The 25,638-nt window shown below is 38.6% G+C and overlaps 1 protein-coding gene and 1 pseudogene across 10 annotated transcripts in view; both read left to right on the forward strand.

The window, feature by feature from the left end:
• GRIA4 (glutamate ionotropic receptor AMPA type subunit 4) overlaps positions 1 to 25,638 on the forward strand; it is a 368,862-nt gene that overhangs the window by 97,839 nt on the left and 245,385 nt on the right. The window lies entirely within an intron of this gene.
• On the forward strand, positions 8,162 to 25,625 carry LOC105238941 (annotated as a pseudogene).

Raw genomic sequence — 25,638 nt, forward strand, 5'->3', positions numbered from 1 at the left:
AAGACAATTGCAAATAGAATTGAATATCCAATATTGAGATGATTCTGGAGCAAAACAAGAACATACAAAGATACATGGATAAATATAATTATTAGATATTTTAAATGCATATGTATATTTAATCAGAAAAGAAAACAAATAATAATAGTAATAATTAAGATAATAGGAAAACCAAAGAATGAGAAACACATACAACTAATGACTGATGGAAAAGGGAATGGAAATAAACTCACATGATCAAATATTTTTTATGTTTTAACAAATCACAGTAATAATAAATAACATATACACAGTGGTTTTTAAAATGTTATTGAGATATAATTGACATATCACATTGTGTAAGTGTAAGATGTTCCACCTGCTGGTTTAAGCCACTTGTATATTGCAATATGATGACCACCATAGCATTCACTAACACCTCTATGATGTCCCATCATCACCATTTCTTCTTTATGGTGGAAACAACTAAGTCAAGTCTCTTAGCAGCTTTGAAGTTTACAATACTCAATTGTTGTCTATAATCCATATTCCGTGCATTGTATTTCTAGGGATTATGTATCTGCTGGCTGCAAATTTGTGTCCTTAAACCGCATCTCCCCAATTTTTCCACCCTCACTCCTGGTAACCACCATTTTATTCTCTGTGTTCATGAGTTTGGGGGCTTTTTAGATTGCACCTATATGTAATACCATACAGCATTTGTCTTTCTCTGGCTACTCTCATTTAGTATAATGCTTTCAAAGTCCATCCATATTGTTCCAATGGTAGGATTTCTTTTTTCATGGCTGAGTATTATTCCACTGTGTATGCGTATATTATGTGTGTATTAAATATATAAATGTGTGTGTGTGTGTAAACATACTGCCTCTTCTTTATCCATTTATCTGCTGGTGGATACTTAGGTTGTTTCCATATCTTAGGTATTATGAATAATGCTGCAAAAACAGGAATGCAGATATCTCTTCTCTGTCCTGTTTTCATTTCCTTTCCATATACAGGCATACCTCGGAGGTATTGAGGGTTCAATTCCAGACCACTGCTATAAAGCAAGCAAAATTACTGTTGTGGTTTCCCAATGCATATAAAAGTTATGTTTCTTCTATACCATAGTCTATTAAATGTTCAATAGCATTATGTCTGAAAAACAAGGTGTGTATCTTAATTTTAAAAGACTTTATTCCTAAAAATGCTAACCATCATCTGAGCTTTCAGTGAGTTGGGATCTTTTTGCTGGTGGAGGATGTTACCTGATGTTGAGGGCTGCTGACTGATCATGGTGGTGGCTGCTGAAGGCTGAGGTGGCCGTGGCAATTTCTTTAAACAAGACAACAATGAAGCTTGCCCCATTGATTGACTATTCGTTTTATGAACATCTTTTTATAGAATGCAAGTCTGGCTGATATTATTTTACCCACAACAGAACTTCTTTCAGCATTAGAGTCTTCTCAAACTCTGCCTCTGCTTTATCTACTTAGTTTATGTTGTATTCTAAATCCTTTGTTGTCATTTCAACAACTCTCATAGTATTTTTACAAGGAGTAGATTCCATCTCAAGAAACCACTGTCTCTGCTCATCCATGAGAAGCAACTCCTTATCGGTTCAGGTTTGATCACAAGATCACAGCAGATCAGCCCCATCTTCAGTCTCCCTTTCTGATTCTAATTCCCTTGCCATTTACACCACATCTTAGCTGCTTAACCCTTAAAGTCATCGCTGAGGGTTGGAATCAACTTCTTCCAAACTCATGTTGGTATTGATATGTTGCCCATGAATTGTGAATGTTTTTACTGACATCCAGACAAGTGAATTCTTTCCAGAAGGTTTTTATTTTACTTTGCCCAGACACATCAGAGGAATCATTGTCTATGGCAGCTCTAGCCTTATGAAACATATCTCTTAAACAATAAGACTTCAAAGGTGAAATTACTCCTCCATCCATGGACTACAGAATGGCTGTTGTATTAGCAGGCATTGAGAACAACATTAATCTCATTGTCCATCTCCATCAGAGCTCTTGGGTGGCCAGATGCATTGTCATTGAGCAACAGCATTTTGAAAGGTATCTTTTTTCTGAGCAATAGGTCTCAGTAATGGCCTTAAAATATTCAGTAAATGATGTTGTAAACAAATGAGCTGTTATCCATGCTCTCGGCTCCATTTATAGAATACAGGTAGAATAGATTGAGCATAATTCTTAAGGGCCCAAGGATTTTCAGAGTAGTATGTGAGCCTTGGCTTCAGCACGGAGTCACCAGCTGCATGAGCCCCTAACAAGAGAGTCAGCCTGTCCGTGAATCGCTGAAGCTAGGCATTGACTTCTCTCTTGCTGAGAAAGTGCTACATGGCACCTTCTCCCTGTAGAAGTCTTTTCCATCTACTTCAAAACTCTCTTGTCTAGTGTAGCCACCTTCATTGCTTCCCTTAGCTGGACCTGGAGAACTCACTGTAGCTTCTACACCAGCACTTGCTGCTTCTCTTTGCACTTTTATGTTATAAAGGCGGCTTCTTTTCCTTAAACCTCGTGAACCAACCTCTGCTCCCTTCACACTGTTCTTCTGCAGCCTCTTCTCCCTCAGCCTTCACAAGACTGAAGAGAGTTAGAGGTTTTCTCTGGATTAGGGTTTGGTTTAAGGGAATGTTGTGGTTGGTTGTTCTTCTGTCCAGACCACTGGAACTTTCTCCGGATCAGCAATAAGACTGGTATGGATTTTTATCATTTGTGTGTCCATGGGACTAGCTAGCACTTTAAATTTCCTTCAAGAACTTCCCCTTGACATTCACAACTTAGCTAACTGTTTGGCTCAAGAGGCCTAGATTTTGGCTTATCTTGGCTTTTAAAATGCCCTCATCACTCAGCTCAATAATTTCTAGCTTTCGATTGAAAGTGGGAGATATGCAACTCTTCCTTTCACTTGAACACTTAGAGGCCATTGTAGGGTTATTAATTGGCCTAATTCCTATATTGTTGTGTCTCAGGGAATAGGAAGGCCTGAGGAGAGAGGGAAAAGTGGGGGAAGGACCAGTTGGTAGAGCAATCAACACCAATGTCAAGGAGCCAAGACCAATGTCAAGGAGCTTCTTTCCTGTTTTTTCTTCTAGGAGTTTTACAGTATCGGATCTTATCTTTACATCTTTAATCTGTTTTGAGTAACTTTTTCAATGTGATGTGACATCAGGATTCAGTTTCATGCTTTTGCATGTGGTTATGAGTTTTCCCAACACCATGTGTTAAAGAGATTATCCTTTATCCATTGAGTATTCCTGCCTCCCTTGTCAAATGTTAGCTGACCATAAATGTGCGAGTTTATTTCTAGGCTCTTAATTCTGTTCCATTGGTCTATGTGTCTAACATATGGCAGCATCATACTCTTGAAATTACTTGAGCTATTTAGCAGTATAATATGAAATCAGGAGGTGTGATGCCTCCAGCTTTGTTCTTTCTCATGATTGTTTTGGTGATTTGGGGTCTTTTGTGGATTCATAGAAATTTTAGGATAGTTTTATTTCTTTGTCTATGGAAAATACCATTGAAATTTTGGTAGAAATTGCGTGGAATCTATAGATGCCTTTGAGTAATATGTGGTTTTTAAATATTATTTTTTTCTGATCCACAAACACAGGATCTCCTTCCATTTATTTGTGTCTTCTTCAGTTTCTTTCTTCCAAGTCTTATCATTTTCATTGTACAGCTCTTTCCCNATAGAAATTGCATGGAATCTATAGATGCCTTTGAGTAATATGTGGTTTTTAACAATATTATTTTTTTCTGATCCACAAACACAGGATCTTCTTCCATTTATTTGTGTCTTCTTCAGTTTCTTTCTTCCAAGTCTTATCATTTTCATTGTACAGCTCTTTCCCTTCCTTAGTTAAATTTATTCCTAAATATTTTGTTGTTTTTGATGCTATTATGAATGTCGTAGTGTTTGATTTTGTTTGGTTTGGTTTTTTGGGGGGGTTGAGTGGAGGAGGGGCAGAGGGAGAGAGGATCTTAAGCAGACTCCATGCCCAGCATGAAGCCTGACATGGGGCTCGATCTCACAACCCTGGGATCATGACCAAAATCAAGAGTTGGACACTTAACTGACTGAGCCACCCAAGCATTCCATGAATGTCACAGTTTTAAAATTTCTTTTGCAGATGTTTTGTTGTTAGTGTGTAATTGTTAGTCCTATTGATTTCTGTATGTTTATTTTATATATGATACTTGTACCTTTATATTGGTAGCTTAATGGGAGTTCTTTTGTAGGTTATAATGTTTTAATCTCTGACTGCTTTTGGAATTCTCTGTCTTTGATTCTTGACAGTTTTGTTATCATGTGTCCTAGAGAAGGGTTTTTTTGCATTGAGATTAAAATAGAGTAATCTATTAGCTTCCTGAACTTGGATGTCCCATTCTGTCCCGAGATTTGGGAAGTTGTCAGCTATTATTTCTTTAAATAAACATTCTGCCCCCTTTACCATCTCTTGTTCTGGATCCTTGATTATTCTAATATTTGTTCTTTTGATGGAATCCCATGGATCACATAGACATTCTCTTTTCGGCACTTTTTTTTCTTTGCTCTCCTCTAAATGGGTTATTTCAAAATTCCTATCCTCTAAATCACCTATTCTGTCTTCCATTTGCCCTACTCACTGCAGATGTGTTCTGTTGCATTTTTCATTTCATTCATTGAATTCTTCAGCTCCAGAATTTCTGAAGATTTTTTTCATGATTTTGTTCAGTTGTATTTCTGAGTTTTCTTGTAGCTCATTGAGTTTTCCAGAGACAGCTATTCTGAATTCTTCATCAGCTAGCTCATAAAATTTCACTACCTTGAGCTTGGTTATGGAGAAAATTATTATCTTTTTTTCGGTGATAATATGCTTCCTTGATTTTTCATGTTCCTGGTATCTTTAACACTACTGCTTTTGCATTTGAAATAGCAACAGTCTCTACTAGTTGCCTTAAGGTAGGGGTATTCTGTTCCTTGGTGCTGTCATTATCTGGGGTTTTCTCTGTCTTTGTATGGGAACACACCTCTCTTCTTGCTCCCTCTTGTGGCAGAGTTGTTAAGTTCTAATGTCTTCTCCGGTCCTTACAACTCATCAGTCTGGCCACTAGAAACCGGTCTTTTATTTTCCAGAAGGTGGCACTATAGCTCAAATTTATGGTTTCTCCTCTGCCCACAGACCCTGGCGGACTTCTGAGTCCTCTCCCTGCCTCTTAGCCACTGCACTTAGGAGCTCACCCAAGAGGCCCAGTCAGTGTGTGTTTAGCACTTGGGGCATTGATGGTGCCTGCAGACCAGGTAGGGAGATCCTCAGGGAGGGACTTCCAGGGGCTCGTGGGAGGACTTCCTGCAGAAGTCCTGAGTGCAAACAGCAGGAACTGCATCCCTGTAATGCTCTTTGATATTCTTATCTGCCTCTTGGTCAATCCTCCTCCCTGCTCCCGGTCATAGAGGTCCTGCCCCAGTACTCTAGGCTCTACTGGAGAGAATGGGCCATCTCTCGCTGCTGTCCTATTTTTGATGGAATTGGTCACCAACACTAGCTTGTTTAGCTCTGTGCCTTGTTGCAGTGGCAGGGGTCAACACTGGTAAGGTTATTCCTACCATTTCCGCTGCATCCACACTCATATATATATGGTTTTCTCCAATGGCATGCGAGGACCACCCCTTGAGAAGCTAGACTTCTGAGATGTCTTTCTCACCCATGGCTGCCCAGGTCAGTGCTCCCCAGGTCTCTTCCTGATGTTGGCTAGAGGGATTGGGGCAGTGTGCTGTTCCACCAGCTCTAGGGCCTGAGTGGGAAGGGGGCAAAGGCCCCATAGACAGAAAAGTGGCCAGTGTGCTTAAAACCCACAAAGTGGCGAGAAGATGGGGGATCTGTGGGGCCTAATTAGGAACTCAGTCTTCATCTTAATAAATGTAGAAGCTTTTCAAACACTTCGAAAGAAAATAAACAAATTTACATTTATAACAGATCACTCTGGATGGAATGGAGAGAAAGGACTGGAGGAGGACATGGATGTTTGCTGAGAGTTTCTCAAGTAGCCTAAGAAAGATGTGGATGAGTGGGGCAAAGCCCCTTGAGCAGCTACAACAAACAAGATGAAGGGGTTAAAAAGAAATGTGTGATAAGGAACTTTATAAAGAAAACTTTAAAACATAGCAGAAAGACACAGAAAGGGGCTTGAACAAGTGGAAAGACACCCCTTTCTCTTGTATTAGAATATACGATATTATAAAAATGTCAGTTCTCCCTAATTAATTTATAAACTTAATGCAATCCTTATCAAAATACCAGCAGGTTTCCTTTTTTTGTTATTGTTATATGAGACAAACTAATGATCACATTCATATGAAAAAAACAAACATCTGAGAAGAAGCAGGAGAACACTTAAAAAGAAAATCTATGAGGGGATATTAGCCCCCCAGATATAAAGGCATAAACGTGTATGTCAAAGTATCCATAAGTCAATTAGTCTGGCGCTGGCACGTGAGTACACAGTGAGACCAGGGAACAAAATGGAAGACCCAGAAATATATCTAAGTACATAAGGAAGTGTATTCTATGATATGGGTAATATCTTTGGGGTATTACTGGGGCAAAGCTGGACTTTAAAAGTAATGGTTGTGGAGCATCTGGGTACAATTTGAAAAAAAATAAAATTTGGTACATTTCTCATACCTTATACCAGAGTAAACTCCAAATAGATCAGGAATTTAAACAGAAAAAAATGAAAACATGTAAGAACTAGAAGAATAAAGAGATGTTTCTCTTCATTCTCTGTTTGGGAAAATACTTTCTATTTTTCAAACTCCAGAAAAAATAAAAGGAGACATTGATAAATTGGACTACATGAAAGTTAAAAAAAATACGCAATATCATAGACAATTGACAAACTGGAAGAAAATATTTGCAACATGTGACACAAAGGGCTAATATTCTTAATATATAAAGAACTCTGAAAACCAAAGAAAATGAGATTGAAAACCCAATGGTAAAATATGAAATAGATATGAGCAGAAACTCACATATATTTTTTTTTAAATAAAAGTGACTCTTTTGTATATGTTTTTTTAAAAGTTCAAACATGAGGGGCGCCTGGGTGGCACAGCGGTTGGGCGTCTGCCTTCGGCTCAGGGCGTGATCCCGGCATTATGGGATCGAGCCCCACATCGGGCTCTTCTGCTGTGAGCCTGCTTCTTCCTCTCCCNTGAAATAGATATGAGCAGAAACTCACATATATATTTTTTTAAAAAATAAAAGTGACTCTTATGTATATGTTTTTTTAAAAGTTCAAACATGAGGCGCCTGGGTGGCTCAGTCATTAAGCATCTGCCTTCGGCTCAGGGAGTGATCCCAGAGTCCTGGGATGGAGCCCCGCATCAGGCTCCTCTGCTGGGAGCCTGCTTCTTCCTCTCCCACTCCCCCTGCTTGTGTTCCCGCTCTCTCTATCTGTCTCTCTCTCTCTGTCAAATAAATAAAATCTTTTTTAAAAAATTAATTAAAAAAATAAAATAAATTCAAACATAATTAGAGAAATACAAATTAAAATAATGTCATTTCTCAGCTATCAGATGGGTGAAAATTTAAAAGCATGACAACATATCCTCTTGGTAAGGCTGTGGGTAAACAGGGACTCTACTGGATTGTTAGTGAGAATGCAAACCGGCATAGTCCTTCTGGTCAGAGATTTAACAGTTCATAACAGGGCCGTACATGTTCTTATCATTTATCCAGCAGTTCCACTTCTGGGAATCTATTCTGAAAGATACACCTCCAAGAGTAGATTTGCACAAGGTTCCTCCCTACTGCGTTATTTGATTTGTAAAATATTGGAAACATCTTAACTGCTTGTACACAGGAGAGTATTGTATGGTGCATCCACTCAGTAGAGTACTAAGAAACTGTGGAAAAAGAATGAGGAAGACCTCAGTGAAATAATACATGGTAATTTCCAAGACATATTGATAATGTTAAAAAAAAAATCAGCCTGGTGCATGCAGATTGCCAGGCCTGGGCCACCAGGAAGGGCGTGGAAGTGCTGTGCTGCTCAGACAGTGTCCCACACAGAGAGAGTGGTGCAGAGAGGGGACATGTTTATTGCTGTGTGTGCCATGACTTTCTCCCTTGCCTCTCTGGGTTCTCACGCACAGCCCCCTTGCAGAAATGCTTTAATGACCTGCTGTCTTTTACCACATGAGGCCACTGTCCAGGGCACTGGTTCCTCGTCTCACTCAGGCTTATGCCAAAGATGTAAAATTTGGTGCAGATGTCTGAGCCTTAAAGCTTCAAAGTGTAGTAGACCTTTGAGCAGATGCTGGAGTGATTACTAGTGATTATTAGTGAATGAGAAGTCCCAGAGTATGGTGTGACCGTTCCAAAGTCAGTTGACTTAAAGGGTAAATGTAACAATATGTGGACTATGCTTGCTCAAGATATTGCCAGTAACACAAGTGAAAAGGCCAAAGATTCACCACCACTGCTACCATATCAGTATACTACTTGCCAAGGAAGGCTTGGAGAAGGTGAGCAAAGGTGCTAATCCAGTGGAAATTGGAAAAGGTGTGATGTTAGCTGTAGATGCTGTAATTGCTGAATTTAAGAAGCAGTCCAAAACTGTGTTGAGCCCCAAAGAGATTGCTTAGGTTGTTGTGATTTCTGTCTGTAAACAAAGAAATTGGCAATATCATGTCTGATATGGTGGAAAAGATTGAAAGGAAGAATGTAATCCCATCAAAAGATGAGAAACCTGAATGATGAATTATAAATTATTAAATTGAAGTTTGATTGTTTCTCCATACGTTGTGTACATCAGAAATGTGAATGCCTATGTTATATTGAGTGAAGAGAAGATGTCTTGTGTCTGGTCCATTACACCTGCCCTTGAAATTGCCAATGCTCATTGTAAGCCCTTGGTCATAATTGCTGAAGATGTTAATGAACAAGCTCTAAATACACTCATTTTGAATAGGCTAAAAGCTGATCTTCAGATTAGAGCAATCAGATCTCCAGGATTTTATGACAATAGAAAAACCTACTTTAACACATGGCTATGGGTGCTGGTGGTTCAATGTTCAGAGAAGAGAGGTTGACCCCAAATCTTGATGATGCTCAGCTTTCTGACTTAGGAAAAGTTGGAGATGTCACTGTGACCAAAGATGAAACCATGTCCTGGAAAGGAAAAGATAATAGGCTCAAATTAAAAAACCTATGCAGGAAATCACTGAGCAGTGGCATATCATAACTAGCAATTATGAAAAGGAAGCACTGAATGAATACCTTGAAAAACTTCCAGTTGGAGTAGCTCTACTGGAGGTTGGTGGGACAAGTGATGTGAAAGTGCATGGGAAGAAGGAGCTGCAGGTGCTCTCAGTGCTACATGGGATACCGTGAAGAAGACATTGTTCTGGGAGGGGGTTGTGTTCTCTTCCGTGCATTCCAGTCTGAGACTCGCTAATTCCAGCAATGACGATATTTTTTAATGATACAGAAATTATTAAAAGAACACTCAAAATTCTTGCAAAGATCATTGCTAAGAATGTAGGTGTTGAAGGATCATTGATAGTTGAGATAATTATGCTAAGTTTCTCCGAAGTTGGTTGTGATGCTCTGCTTGGAGATTCTGTGAATGTGGTGGAGAAAGGAGTCATCGATCCAACTAAGATTTTAAGAACTGTTTTATTGGTAGGTGGAATGGTCAGGGAGGAATATGTTCTGCTTTCTAGAATAGTGCTTCACCATTGCTAATAAACTCTGACAGGATGCTCAGGGCAATGTTTCTCAACAATAATTTCAGAGAAGTCAGTTAAGGAAAATGAAAAGGCTGGCTGATGTTAAGAAATTCACTATAATCATCAGTTTCTAGTTTCAGTTAGCAACATATCGTGATTTACCGCTGTCATTGTACTTGCCGACAGATAATTTAATTTATTTTGTATTTTTGAATACAAGGTTATTTGTACATTCACCTAAAAACTAACAAAAAACACACTGTGGAAGTGTCTATAGTCTGCTATTCTTTAGGTACTAAGGAAGGGGGAATGTGAAAATACACTGTTACCCACTAACCTCTGCAAAAGAAATATAGAAAAACCATAAACTAATGAGATTGGCTACCAACATAAGTTGGTAGGAATGGCAATTGAAGAATGTGAAAGGAGTGAAACTTCTCTTAGTTTTCTGTGTAACACTGTCTTTTAGGACATACCCCAAAACACAAATAAATAAAACCAACCAGGATGTAGGGGAACCCAAAATAGGATACCAAAAAATAACAAATGTACCTAACTGTGTTATAAATGAATGACATAATCTTATGGAAGGAGGTAGAGAATAAAAGAATTAACTTGAGTAATGCGGGAAAACAGGATTTTGATTGTGTACCATACGCAGATATACACCCTACACCAGTCCTGTACTGTATTTTGTAAATTTGTTTTTAACAAGTGTATTAACCAGAGATTCTGAAGTAGTTTCTGTGCAGACTAAGATTTAGCAGACAGGTAAACGTATTATAAGAAATAAGAGACTGTGGACTCTGGGAAACAAACTGAGGGCTTCAAAGGGAGAGGGGTGGGGGATTGGGACAGGCCGGTGTTGGGTTTTAAGGAGGGCATGTATTGCATGGAGCACTGGGTGTTATACACAAACAACGAATCATGGGACATGACATCAAAAACTAATGATGTACTGTATGGTGACTAACATAACATAATAAAAAATTTTTTAAAAAAAGAAATAAGAGCCAGCTTACAAATAAGAAAAGGGGAAAAGCGGGAAGGAGCCCTCTGGTGTTAGACTGAAATCGGAGGAATAAGTATGGACCCATGGCTTTAATGTATAGACAGTCTTAGGTATAGAAAGAAATACAAACATGCATGTGTGCATGTCCATACATGTGTTTCCTGAGAGCACTTAGAGGCGAGAACATTCCAGTAGCAGTGAACACTCCTGGCGTCCAGATCTTAGTTTCTGGATAGCGTTCTACAATTAAAGGAAAATGACTTTTAGAAAAAGGGTGATTACAGGGCTAATACAGAGAAAATATAGGATGAGACAGCATCATCTTGTGGTGTCAGAAAGCAAGGGAGTGCTTATAGAATGACTGGGTGAGGCATGCAAGGATTTAGGAGCCAGCTTGAAGAAGCAACCGATGGCCAAATCTGGAGTGATGTGAGCAAAACAACAAATAATGGTCATAATGTAAGACAACCATCGAATACAATAAATATCCATGAGTCCCAAGTGGTATCAATAAACAATTGAATACATAAATAAATGGGGGCGAAGATACAGCTCTTCTTTACAATACAGTTGCAATGAATAATGGAGGAGGAAGGATGCAAATTGAAAATCACCGTCAGGCAGATGACACAGTAATAATTGTTGCAGGAAAGACTTACTGATGATGCTAAAATTAATAGGTAAAACTATGATGAGAAACAGGATATTTTAATCGTCTCTGGGTATTTCTTCACAAAATACTTCTTAATTATCTAGGAAAAAATTGTAACTTTCCAGTGGAGAAACCTGGCCGTCACCATCCTTACCAAGTGACTGAAGTTGACAACCCCAGTTAATAAGACTTACCAGCATCGTGCACCTCCACTGGAGAAGTGTCTGTGGTATTTCTGCCACATGTGAAGATGTCAGACCGCCAAATTAGGAAACATTGCAGAAGAGAGGGGACAGGAAAAGGATAGCTTGGCTGGGTGGTTTGGATTAAGAGTTCAACATTGTAGACAGAAGTGGAAGTGAACAGTAAGAAAAATAGTAAAACAAAACTTGATAATCAACATAGGATGTAAGGGGGTGTATTCTACAGAGAGCAGAAGGAGGTTTAAAGAAAGACACCCATTGTAATGCTCTGTAATCCTATTTAGGCATATAACTTTCTGAGGGTTTTAACAAACTTCCCCGAGATTTGAATTGTAAATGAAGTCTTTTTGACTAATTAGACCTTTTTATTTGGTATGGTTATTTGGGGAGCACTGTCAAACAAATAATGATAAGCCTTAGATTATGTTGCTTGGGTAAATTCTCTGTTCTAGAAATCATGTGAAATTCCTGTAGTTTTAATATGTTCTGGTATAAGGTCATCACTTGACATTGTAATTGTTAAAGTATTATGTGTCACAGGAAAAAGAAAGAGAAAGGAATGAAGGAAGGAATGAAGGAAGGAAGGAAGGAAGGAAGAAGAAAGAAAGAAAGAAAGGAAGGAAGGAAGGAAGGAAGGAAGGAAGGAAGGAAGGAAGGAAGAAAGAAAGAAAGAAAGAAAGAAAGAAAGAAAGAAAGAAAGAAAGAAAGAAAGACAGGCAGATGCCCAGATTTGTGGGCTGCACAACAGGTGGGTGGGTATTCCCAGATTAACCAGACCAGGAGACCACGTTTTAGTGAGAATTATCCTCTAACTTGGAAAGACTGTCAATTTATTAATACTGTCATCCCAAACAGGTGGCATATCTTCACTGATGTTGTTTTGTTTGGTTTGGTTTGGTATTATTTTATTTTATTATTTATCAAATGCATCCCTGGGGAAACTAGTTTTTGACTGACAAAATTTCACAGTTGGCAGACCAGCTCTCCTTGGATACTTTTCTTCATGAGACCTGGGGCCAACGGGTGAAGAGTCCTGTTCTCCCTGGTTTATACTTTGTAGTAAAAAGAAGCTCTTTTTCTACTTCACTGGCTTGCTCTTTGTAGCCTGCGTGATCTGTAGGAAGCAGTGCTAGCCTCGGTTATGGATGAAGGCTCTAAAATGAGCTGTGGTCCTCACAGTATTAATATCAGAAAAATCTCTGACCCCTGAGCCTACTACCTCAGGAAGCTTTCTCTTTGAAACACGTAAAAGGAAAGTGGTACAAGATAAAAAATACTCCAGAGTCCACGTCTTTCATGGTTTGTCTCCCTCTCTGATTCCCCCCCTTCAGTTTTCCCTCCCTTCCCCTGTGGTTCTCCACACTATTCCTTATGTTCCACATATGAGTGAAACCATGTGATAATTGTCTTTCTATGCTTGACTTATTTCACTTAGCATAATCCCCTCCAGCTCCACCCATGTGGATGCAAATGGTAGATTACAGAAGGGGGGGGATGGGGTAACTAGGGGATGGGCATTAAGGAGGAAGCAAAAACTAATGATGTTAAATATGTTGGCTAACTGAACATAATAAAAACAGTAATAATCTAAAAAACAACAACAACAAAAACCCAGCACAGAATTTAAAAAGAAAGAAATAAAAAATAAAACTGTAAAAAAAAAAAAAAAAAGAAGAAGGTCAACTTTGAAACTTTCAATAGCTTCTAATTGCTCTTGGGATAAAGACCAAAATTCTAACCAAAAAAAAACCAAAACAAAAAACAAACAAAAAAAAACCTCCAAGAGCAACATTTTGAAATTCTGAAAAAAATCAGAAATGATTAAACTGTTTAAATCAGAAAGCGTCTTATGGGTATACAAGAAGTCTTTTCTAATCACAGTTTTTACTACTTTTATTTTCTATAATAAAAAAGGCATAATCATGGCAAAGATACCCCATTGCAGAAGATAAAACAAATAGAGTTTTATTCCAGCTAGAATGCTTTTTCTAAAGTCTGATTCTTTAATATTTGGGTCCATGAAATAATGGGTTAAATTATGAAGAGGTCCATCTGCATCTTATTTAGCAAAGTTTACATATAATTACAATGTCCTCATGTAAGATAATGAAAACTAAACTCATGATGTCAACTAATCAAAAGTTAGATTACTTTTTCTCTATGCACACAGGAAATATTTACAGGTACCTATCATGTGACACTACCCTAAAGCGTCTGGAGGGAGAAAATAGGACTTGGACCCATTAGATGTGGGCTTGAATTCCAGGGTAACCAGTTAGCCAGTAACAGGTCTGTGAGCCTTGACCATGGGCACAAATATAAGCCTCATTTTCTGAAAAAAAAAATGGAGTAAAGGACTCACCTCACAGGATTCATGGAGAATTATTTGAAAGAGTTGCAATTCTGAGTACCGTATACTGTATACAGTGTATGTGGATTTTTTTTATAAAGCAAATGAATTAAGTTTAGCTGATAGTGAACACATAAGTGGGCTATATTTTCATTTTTCTTTACCATTGTTTTCAGGGAAGGAAAAACTAAGTAAAGTCATAAGTACTGAAATCTCAGAATTATTTGTAATAAAGTGTCTTTTTCTTGGCCACATTATTAAGCAAACATCAATTAATCTATTTATCTGAAGATCATAAATCCCAATATAGGAAATCATTGCTGAGGCGGACAGAATCATCCTAAAAGTTACACAATACATCTCATTTGTGTGACTCAAATGTATTTACCTCATTTGGTTCAAAGCTGTGTTCCAAGGATAAAATTATGAAGAGGAGGAGAAATTGTTTCTTCATGCGATATAGCATACGCTTGTTGTAGTTTGCCCAGAGTTTTGCTTATATTATAGAACTTAATTTATGTGGAGTTTACCTATATATTCCCATTGGGAAATAATATGACAGTGGAGTTTACCTATATATTCCCATTGGGAAATAATATGACAGTGAGCAAAATAACAGCCACTCTTTGAAAATAACAATACTCTTCTTTCACTCCAAGCACTCCAAGCACTATTACGTGGATGATGATAAAGGGAAGTGAAAAAAGGTTATTTCAGAGAAGTAAACATCGGTTAAGCATTTTCCATGATTCAGACGTTATAGGCAATCTTGTTGCTACATTTTAAAGATGTGACACCTGTCCTTAGGATTTGGAACTGGGAAGGTCTGGTGAGGCAGTTTACCAAAACCTGGGATATTGGGCAGGTTATGAAGACCTCTGTAAACGTCTGTCTCACCATCTGAAAATGGAGATACCAGGATACTTACTTTCCAGAGTTGTGAAAATGAAGTGTAAAATGTTGCGAAAATAATTGGCAGGAAATAAATGTCGGTGCTTCTTTCCCTTTATCACAGCATTTTTAATTTATTATCTTTTATTTTATTACTTATTAATTATTTATTTGCATATAGTTGACCCACAATGTTACATTAGTTCCGGGTGTACAACAGAGTGATTCCACTTTCATGTCCGTTATGCTGTGCTCACATCTGTCCCAGTGTTTGAGAAGATTCAGTTTTAAAATATGTCAGTTAGAGGTTATATATCATTACATAAATATAAATAATTGTTATCATGAGTAATTAGAAAAATGGGTTCAGTTTACTCAACCACTTATCAAGAAAGCCAACCTCACTAAATAAATAGATATTTTGGTCTGTGTACCTCCATGGCCAGCATCCTGTAAGACATTGGAAAGCAGAATGGATTTTTCCTGCCATGATAAAAACTGGCATATCTAATTCATGTTAAACTGTGCAAAGTGGATTCTCTAGATATAAAAAGAAAAATTTTCAGGGGCGCCTGGGTGGCACAGCGGTTAAGCGTCTGCCTTCGGCTCAGGGCGTGATCCCGGCGTTATGGGATCGAGCCCCACATCAGGCTCCTCCGCTATGAGCCTGCTTCTTCCTCTCCCACTCCCCTTGCTTGTGTTCCCTCTCTCGCTGGCTGTCTCTATCTCTGTCAAATAAATAAATAAATCTTTAAAAAAAAAAAAAAAGAAAAATTTTCAGATAGTGAAGATAAACTCAAGGGAAGTGAAAAGATCCATAGCTATATTCTTATTCATGCTTTCTCACCTCTTTAATTTACTGATGTTTTAATCTTATTTGGAATGAGAAAGTATCATAGAAGTGGAAAAGGGATAAATAATGCAGAAGTTCCACCTACATGCATGAAAATTACAAAGTCAATTCATATTTACTTCCCAATGAAAAGATTATCCCAACACTTTAGCCAATCCTATTAGTTGACCATAATTTTAAAAAATCGCATTATTTGTACCCTTTACCCATACATAATGGATCTTTTTAATATAGACTTCTTTTTTTCCTTTTATTTTCAAAGGGTTATGATCTTTTTCTTTTTTTTGAAATATAGCTGATATACCTGGCATATTAGTATCAGATGTATAACATAGTAATTCAGCATTTTACGTGTTACAAAATGCTCACCACAGTGATCCATCTGCCTCCATATAAAGTCATTCCAGTCTTATTGACGGTATTCTCTATGCTGTTCTCTATGTCTTACTTATTTTATAAGTGGAAGTTTGTACCTCTTAATCCCCTTCACCTCCTTCCTCCATCCCCCCACCCACCTCCCCTCTGGCAACCACCAGTTTGTCCTCTGGATTTATGAGTCTCTTTCTATGCTGTTTTGTTTGTTGTGTTTTTTAGATTCCACATATAAGTGAAATCATATGGTATTTATCTTTCTTTGTCTGACTTATTCCACTTAGCATAATACCCTCTAGCTTCATCCACAAATGACAAGATCTCATTTCTTTTTTATAGTTGAGTAATATTCCATTGTTTATGTATACCACATCTTTTTTATCCATTCATCTATCAATGGACACAGGTTGCTTCCATATCTTGGCTATTGTAAATAATACTGCAGTGAACATAGGGTGCGTGTGTCTCTAAGAATTAGCATTTTTTAGGTTTTCCTGGGTAAATACCCAGAAGTGGAATTGCTAGATTGGAAGTTCTTTCTAATTTTAATTTTTGAGGAACCTCCGTACTATTTTCTACATTGTCTGCCTCAGTTGACATTCCCAGCAGCAGGGTACAAGGGTTCCCTTCCTCCACATCCTTGCTGACACTTGTTGTTTCTTGTCTTTTTGATACCAGCCATCCTGACAGATGTGAGGGGATAGCTCATTGTGGCTTTGATTTGCATTTCCTTCAAGATTAGTGATGTTGGGCATCTTTTCATGTGTCTGTGGCCATCTGTAAGTCTTCTTTGGAAAAATCTCTATTCAGATCCTCTGCCCATTTTTTAATCTGATTGTTTTTATGATGTTGAGTTGTATGAGTTTTTAATATATTTTGGATATTAACCCCTTACCAGATATATCATTTGCAAATATCTTTTCCCATTCAGTAAGTTCCTTTTCATTTTGTTGATGGTTCCTTCACTGTACAAAAGCTTTTTAGTTTGATATAGTCACAATTGTTCATTTATTTTTGTTACTCTTGCCTAAAGAGACAGATTTAAGAAAATATTGCAAAGACCAATGTCCAAGAGTTTATCTCCTATATTTTCTTTTAGGTGAGTTTTCTTTTTCTTTTCTTTTTTATCATAGAGGAAGCTTTGAGTGAGTTATCTATAAATAAATCATTGTAGTCCAGATTTAAAAGTATGTTTGCCCTCAGGCCATTCCTCATAACTAAGGAGTGCTCATAAAATGTGAGCATACTGTAATAAAAAGGAAATAAAAATATTTTTTTTAAAAAAGAACACTGGAGAAATGACTTCATAAAGAGAAACCATACATTTAATTTTAAAATATTTTAGAAAGGTAAATATTATTGTCTTTTTTCAATATATGATGAGCTGTTGAGTTTCATGATGGAGATGTAAAAAGAAGTATTTATCTTGAGAAATCTAAGTAAAGCTCTTCTAAGTAGCAGGTTGCTATTGCAATATAACACAGAAAAATATTCTGAACACATTTAATTGTGTGCATATAGACACACACTCAAAGGAAATTTACAAAATGAGATCATTTGTTAAGATGATAGGATTATGGGATCTTCTTCAAATTTTTCTCTAATGCTTTAAAAAATAAAAGTCATGCTTAGTTTACAAAAATGCCATCACGTATTATACATTCCAATTTTACCTGCAAGTGTTCATTCTTCCCTGCATGATCTGTGGGGGATAGAATCTTTCAGTAAATTTTCAACAACCTGCTTCTCTGCCTCATACAAGAAGCTTTTTAATTTAAGGTTTAATTTAAGGAATNGTTGTTAAATTACTCAGGGAAAATAGTTCAGGAATTGTTAATTAATTTATGCTAATTAAAAGCACAAAATATTTTAAAGATGCACAAACAGAACCAGAATGAAATTAAAAGTAGCTTGAGGCCATGGAAGTAACAAAAGGACAACTTAAAAATTACTAGAACTGACCCAGAGGACGGATAGTGAGTAAGCTACGAGAAAGAATTACGTGGGCGCTGGCAGGCTTTGCGCTGAGCCTCGTACTTCTCTGCACACAGCTGTGCTAAGCTCATTTTGTTTGTTACCATCACAGTATAGAAACCACTAGCCTCAGAAAGTCCTGGGGACAAACACCACAAGATTTAGGAGTTATAAAATATTATTCGAACTTCTTGTAGGTGAGAATTGTAGAAATTATGTCTCAACTTCCAAAGTTAGATTTACAGAAACATTCCTATTTAGAGGCGACATTTGATAAAAACTAAAATTAATTTTTATTATTTTGGGGGGTGAATAAGTCTCTTAAGTGTTTTTATTTTACTTTTTTTTACTTTTTATTTGAGTATAGTTGACACACAATGTTACATTAGTTTCAGGTGTACAACGTAGTGTTTCAAAATCTCTGTATGTTACGCTGTGCTGACCCAAGTGTAGTGCCCATCTGTCTCCATGCAACGCTACTGCCACACCACTGATTGTACTCCGTCTTTTATTCCCACGACTTACTCATTCCGTTACCGGAAGACTGTACCTGCCACAACCCTAAGCAAGTTTTAGGCTTTAAGTTGGAACAGACCCAGATCTGTGTGTGTGTGTGTGTGGGGGGGTATTCTGACATGTTCAACAGGTGTCTTTGAGAGCCTTCTATTAGTAAAGAGTCCAGATCAGGTTCCCTACTGGACACAAAGGGTTAACAGTCAAACCTTCTGATTTTTTGCCTTCTCATGTAATGGATTCACCATCAACCAAGGAGAACTTACTGCAATCAAGGGCAGACTTGATGACAATCACNGTGTGTGTGTGTGGGGGGGTATTCTGACATGTTCAACAGGTGTCTTTGAGAGCCTTCTATTATTAAAGAGTCCAGATCAGGTTCCCTACTGGACACAAAGGGTTAACAGTCAAACCTTCTGCTTTTTTGCTTTCTCATGTAATGGATTCACCATCAACCAAGGAGAACTTACTGCAATCAAGGGCAGACTTGATGACAATCACAATCAATTGCTGTACCATTCTTATTTTTTAAAATCTGATATACAGATGCTGTATTTCACAGAGAATTTTTAAAGAGTGCTCTGTCAAACAAGTCTCATCTTTGGATTGAGGCTGAAAGAAATATGGCAGTTACATGTTAACTAAGTCTTACCTTGGCACCCTGCAGGGCTGTCAGCCATGGCAATGGTTATAATTAAATGGTGCTATAACTTACCATACCATTAGATCAGTTAGTTACACTCACTTTAGGCATGTTGTTGAGGATATTTCTTTTATTTATTTATTCATTTTAAGATTTTATTTATTTATTTGTCAGAGAGAGAGCACACACACAAGCAGGGGGAGCAGCAGGCAGAGGAAGAAGCAGGCTGGCTCCCCATTGAGCAAGAAGCCTGATGAGGGACTCCATCCCAGGACCCGGGGATCATGACCTGAGCTAAAGGCAGACGTTTAACCAGCTGAGCCTCCCAGGCGTCCCCAGTATATTTCTTTTATATCACTGCCTTCTTTTATATCACTGCCGTCCAATGCTTGCATCATCTTTTTTAAGAACTTAACATTAGGGAAAGCTTTCCTTCCACCCATGAAATGGTACGTTCTGTCCCACTGGAAGTAAGAATATGTAGCTGCCCATGTTCCCTTTTTGTTTTGATGGCCAACAAGCCTACAGATAGATGTTTTACTTGCAGTAATAGTCAGCGGATTAGTACGAGAAATCCAATCAGGAAGAGATCATTCACCTCAGGATGAAGGAATCAAGGAGAGCCTTGATACTGGACTTGAGCCAGGCCTTAGAACATGGAACATATTTGGACGTTAGACAGGCACAAAGGATTCAGTATAATCCCATTCTAGTTAGAAGAGGTTGAGCTGTAGTAATAAAACACTCAAATATTCAAGGATCTAAGGATCGATAAAAGAGAAGTCGTAACTCCACCGTGGGGGACGGGCTTTCCTCAACTTGGTTTTTGGGGATGCAGGATCCTTTCATCTTGTGGTAGCATCTTATAAAGCATCCTGGTCATCTGCCCTTAGCTGGCAGGAAAAAAGCGCAAAGTACACCTGAGGGGTGCAGTGGGTCAAGCCTGCAAGTGACTCACATCATTTCAAGGCCTTGCTCACTCAGTCACCAGTAACCAAGTGAAGCATAGCACACCTCAGTTCCAGGAGGAAGAGGAGGATAGGTGTTAGTGACTGTGCCACAGATATTAAAAATAAGGAATTCAACTTAAAACACAAGTGATCTTGCACATAGTAAAAAGCAGCATTTTTCTATTAGACAGTGACTAAAATTTCTTGTAAATTTTTTATCCATTACAATGATCTCTTTTTCCTTTTATGCAACAACTTCAGCTGTGTATTCTCAAGGGCTCAGTCAGTTGAGTGTCTGACTCTTGGTTTAGGCTCAGGTCATGATTTCTGGGTTGTGAGACTGAGCCCCACGTTGGGCTCTACGCTTAGCAGGGAGTCTGCTTGAGATTCTCTCTCCCGCTGCCCCTCTCCCCACTTGTACGCAGTCTTTCCCTCTCCCCCCCCAAAATAAATAAATAAATGTATATTTCAGTGAGGGCATAGAAGAAAGACAATGAAAATACTCCTACATATGTAATAGAGTACAATAATGTACTTACTTATGCAGTGCTTGGTAGGGTGTATCCTTTAAATGACTTTCAGAAGTTGTAATTATAGCTAGATTCTCAACTTCCATAATTTCAATAATTTTAAATGATCATACAGTGGTTAAAACAGGATGGAAACTTTAGGGGTGCCTGGCTCAGTCAGTTAAGTGTTGGACTCGTGATTTCAGCTCAGGTCATGATCTCAGGGTTGTGAGCTAGAGCCCTGTGTCAGGCTCTGCACTAGGCGGGGAGCCTACCTGCGATTCTCCCTGCCCCTCCCCCACTACCACCCTGCCACCGTCACTTGTGCTCTATCTCTTTCTCAAAAACAAAACAAAACACCCAGAATGGAAAATTTAGTTTCCTAAATTAAAATTTATTACAGTCACTGAAAACCTAAAACATCTATACTGTACTAGAATGTGATGTACAAGGATTCTGGTTAGGATAGAATTGGTAGTCAGTTTCCCAGAAACCTCAGTAATGTCTACATGTGTGTATTCTGGCAGGATGGTGTTACCAGCATATAGGTGCACCCCAGTGCAGTCCCCTAGAGAAGAATCCTTGTATTTAACATCAATACCACTTTCTCCATACATGTCATATTATGAGGTTTCATAACTCAGCGGAAATATCTGTATGAAGCAGAGAGCAACAATTATGTAAAAATGGGGAATGATTGAAAAATTCACACTCGGACTGTAATTCAGTACTGAACTAGAGAAGATACTGCATTATAATGTAAATTACCTTGATGCATTACTTTCAAAAAAGCAAATTGTTCTCACTTTTTACCACTTGATGGGCAGTTGCTCTAATCCATGAAATAAGAAACTGAATCTTTGCCTTTCCCTGCTCTCTGTAATCCTTATCATTCAGTTTTATATAGATATTTATTTTAGCAAAATTCTCCATGATAATTTACTCACTAATCTGTGGAATATCCAAGAAAAGTGAATATTTCCCCCCTTATTTTGAAAATGAGCTTGGCATTTTATCTTTAACCCCATAGAATGAGGCTGTGCAGTCTCCTAGCCACCTTTTTAAATTAATTTTTCCCTGCCAGACCACGGGAATTTCATGACAGGTAAGTTTTCTGTGTGACCATAAACACAGCCTATTTATTTAACAAAATGTAAAAAGAAAAAAAATGTAAGTGGGAATCTAGCTTTTACCCAAGATACTTTCACAGTTACCCTCTTTAAGAACTCTTCATTACAAATCCTTAAAGAATATGAAATAAAACTAACTTTCACTCTCTTCTAAAGTAAGATTCTACTCAAGATAGACTCTCTCTAATTAATCCAATAATGTATGTTTCTGAATTCCTAAAAAGACATCATCGTGAGTTAGACTCTTCTCTTGGACAGGAGGAATAGTCATCCGGGGAAAGAAATAGAAATGCCAGTGATAGTGTGTTTTCTCTTCTTGCAGGTCATCTCGGTAAGACCAGCAAGAAAGAGTGGGTATAAAACTGAGTCAGACAGATAAAAATATTCAAATGCAGGCATTGCTGTCCTGAAAAAAAGATGTGGATTATTGCTTTGGTGTGTACTAAAGTCAAAACCGAAGTTATGTACTATGGTTCACCTCAGATATATAGCCCATATGTGAACAGAATAAATGTAGTCTTAAAATATTTTGAATATTGAAACTAATGTACATAATTCACTGTCATCACACAAGTATGTAGAATACATGTGTGGCACTGACTGAGGGAGAAGATTTCAAGAGTGTAATTGTTTAAATGGGCACGATTAGATCAATGGTGTAATTCGCAGATGACCAATAGCAGTATGAGTGTCCATGGGGAAATACCAACCACGCGGTACCATAAGGACAGCCTCTCTCCCACCTCTGTCACAATGCTTTGCATAAAGCACATGTCAACAAACTTGGTTGGATGAATGGATGAATGGACGGATGGATGGATGGATGGATGGGCAAATGGATGTTTGTGGCAGGTTAAGAAGATTTCAAAGATTTTGAAGCCAAGGTAAATAACAAGAAAAAAACTATCACTGAACCATGATAGCACATGTAGAAAACAATGAGGAAACTGTGTTTAGCCCACTGCAGATGGAGCAGTGATGTCACACATGCAAACATGCTCTTTAAGGCTGGTGATGCAGTGCAAGAACTAACTGTCAGTATCACCGTTCTTTTACAAAAGCACGGAAGATGTCACCGGTTGTGATATGATAGAACGTCGTTATTCATAAAGACTTACAGATATAGTTCTCTCAGAGAGAGAGAGTTCTCTCTTCAGAGAGAACATATTTATCTCTTTGAGGGATTGTAAATATTAAAATGTGCATGCAGGTCTCTCTGCCTCTGTCTCTGTCTCTATATATATAGATATATTTGAATATATCTTATGCATACTCTTCACTGCAGTGAGAAAGCAATTCATTGAAAGAAATTTAAAAAGCAGAGAGTTAAAAAGACCACACACCTAAAATAGAGTTGATTATTTTCTTACCAAATCATATGCATATTCAGGACCCTAGTATGGTCTTCTTTAGTTTTGGTGGTAGTGGCTATATTTTGAACTCATGCCTCTTGAAAGGAGCTAATATGAAGGGCTGAGTTTGCTGTTCACAGAGGCTTGATGGAAAGAGACGGAATGCATACGTGCCTTTCCATTCCACTGCTCCGTTGGCAGCTCATTCCTTTGAGCTACTAGGGTATTGAAATGGAAAAGATTTGTGTTTGCTGAAGCTTCTAGAGCAGAATTCTTGTCAATTTCAATCAACTGCCTACTTAGGAGTTTGGAACCAGCAAGGGGACACAAGGTGAGGAGTTACACATGAATGAGCTTACATCACAGGCATGTCATTGAGCTCCATATTTGAGGTATTAACAGAGTTGCAGCCCTAATTCTTAAGCAGGTAATCTGTCTTCTCTCTTTTTCCTCCCTCCTCTCTCTCTTTCTTTTTTCCCCCCAAGGTTTTATTTAAATTCCAGTTAGTTAACGTACAGTGTAATATTAGTTTCAGGTGTAGGCTTTAGTGATTCATCACTTACATACAACACCCAGTGCTCCTTACAAGATCTGAGGAATTCTTTCTAAGTCATTTTTAGGAGGTTGGCTAATGACAGTCAGTGGTATTGATTTCTACAACAGGTGAGCTGAACCTCTTCAGGCCTCGGTACCTGGTCTTGGTACTCACTTATTAAGCTATGTTTAAAAAGTGTTGCAAAGAGTTCAGTTCTAACCCAAAGGGTAGTGATGACTGTATATAATTCTCCATCTTCCCTGTCACTCATCATGTCTGCTGGAGAGAATTGTGATCGGCGTTAGGAATTATCAGAACGAGGAGGTAACTAGAAACTTTCCCATGAGCCATGATGTTTTGGGAGTTTAGGATTCCTGATCTGTGGTGCATATATCCTCAGCAAACCAGCAACTCTCTCTTGTGCATATGTGTGCTCCTGAGTTCGCTTTGGTAGATATTCGCAGCTGTTCATTGGAGAATTCTGAGCAGGCAAAAATGAGTGTATAATTGTGAACCATTTAGAGCAATAACTGAGCTTATGTAGTTCTCAGGACGTGGTATAGTGGGAAGCAGACACATAACCCAGCACTCAAGACGGACTTTCTTTTAAAAATAAGCACACATGACCAGTTTATTCTGAAACGTAATGAGGAAGCCCTCATCGCTCATGGCAGTTTTTGCCTTGAGGGACTTGAATAAGGGAGTAAATGCATACCATAAAGTTGTTCTTCACCAGCAACTCAGTGAGCTTTGGCTAAGTGGGAGGGAGAAAATTATTGATGGACAAAAAGAGCCTGACTTGGCCCAGATAACATTCCAGACAGTGACTACTGAAACTACACATGTGGAGGTTTTCTTATTCTATACTGGATTGTTCACGGCAACTACCATCCTTTAAACTGCATTTGCTCGCATCGCTGTACAAATCTGCCGATCAGTCTTTCCGCTCGGCTCCTTTCATTTTAAGATTGCTCATAAGCAGAGCTGACGATCGTACTTTGTTCTTTAATGTGTTGCAGGACACACTCCCTGGCCGTCTGTGAGAAGCGTCTCTTCTGATTCTCTACCCCATGGGGCACAGTTGTGTCACTGGGCCGCATCGTGCCTCCAGACGAGCTTTTTCTTCTACCAGCAGCCATTATTTCATTTTAATTACGGGCTAATATTTTGAAGTTGTGAGCTTGCCCCTAAAATGTCAAGCTTCGGTCTTTTCCCAGAACTCTCTGAGATGCCACCTTGCTGGGCCTCCATGTCTGCACAGCAGTGGTTGCTGAGAGCAAGCTGCTGGCCTCACACGGCCCGGAAGTTTTCAGCTCGCCTGGAGCATCATGCCACCCTGCACCATCCTTGAGCCGTCTTTTCATAAAGTAGACCTACAGGGAAAGTGAAATGTTGCTTGTGTTCCTGATTACATCCACAGGAAAAAAGAAAATATTAGGCCTAGTAAATTTGGGGTTTTTCAAAAAACATAGAAAGGTGTGTGTCTTGGTAAAAATGAGGGATGTGTAAACAACATATGCCCATGTCTCGAGAACACACTGAATGCTGGGTTTCAGGACCAAACAGAATAAGAGGTGGCTAGTCTTGACTTAAAACCAAGTTGCGTGACTCACACTTTACCTGTGAGGTACCTAAGGCGTTTGTGTTTTGAACCAGCGTGAGTGCATGTCATGGTTCCTATATTGTCACTCGGCCATGCACATCTCTGAGCAGTGTGCAGAAAGATTGAGTAGATAAATGCCCTGCCTGTGTCCTGTAGGATGGTGCCACATCACCAATTCAGGCTGCGAAACACCCGCCTGCTTCTCTGGGGTGTTGTGTGAATCCCTCCGGGGATATCAGGAATGCAGCGTATCTGGGGATTGGCTGCATAGCAGCTACCCCCTGGTTCGCTAGCCTGCGGTTTCAAATACAAGGAGATGCTGGTTTCCAGAAGTCAAGCGGCAATGGGGCAGGCTGACTTGAAGAACACA

The sequence above is a fragment of the Ailuropoda melanoleuca genome, chromosome 8 (genome assembly GCF_002007445.2).
Source record: "Ailuropoda melanoleuca isolate Jingjing chromosome 8, ASM200744v2, whole genome shotgun sequence".
In the NCBI taxonomy this organism is placed as follows: domain Eukaryota; kingdom Metazoa; phylum Chordata; class Mammalia; order Carnivora; family Ursidae; genus Ailuropoda; species Ailuropoda melanoleuca.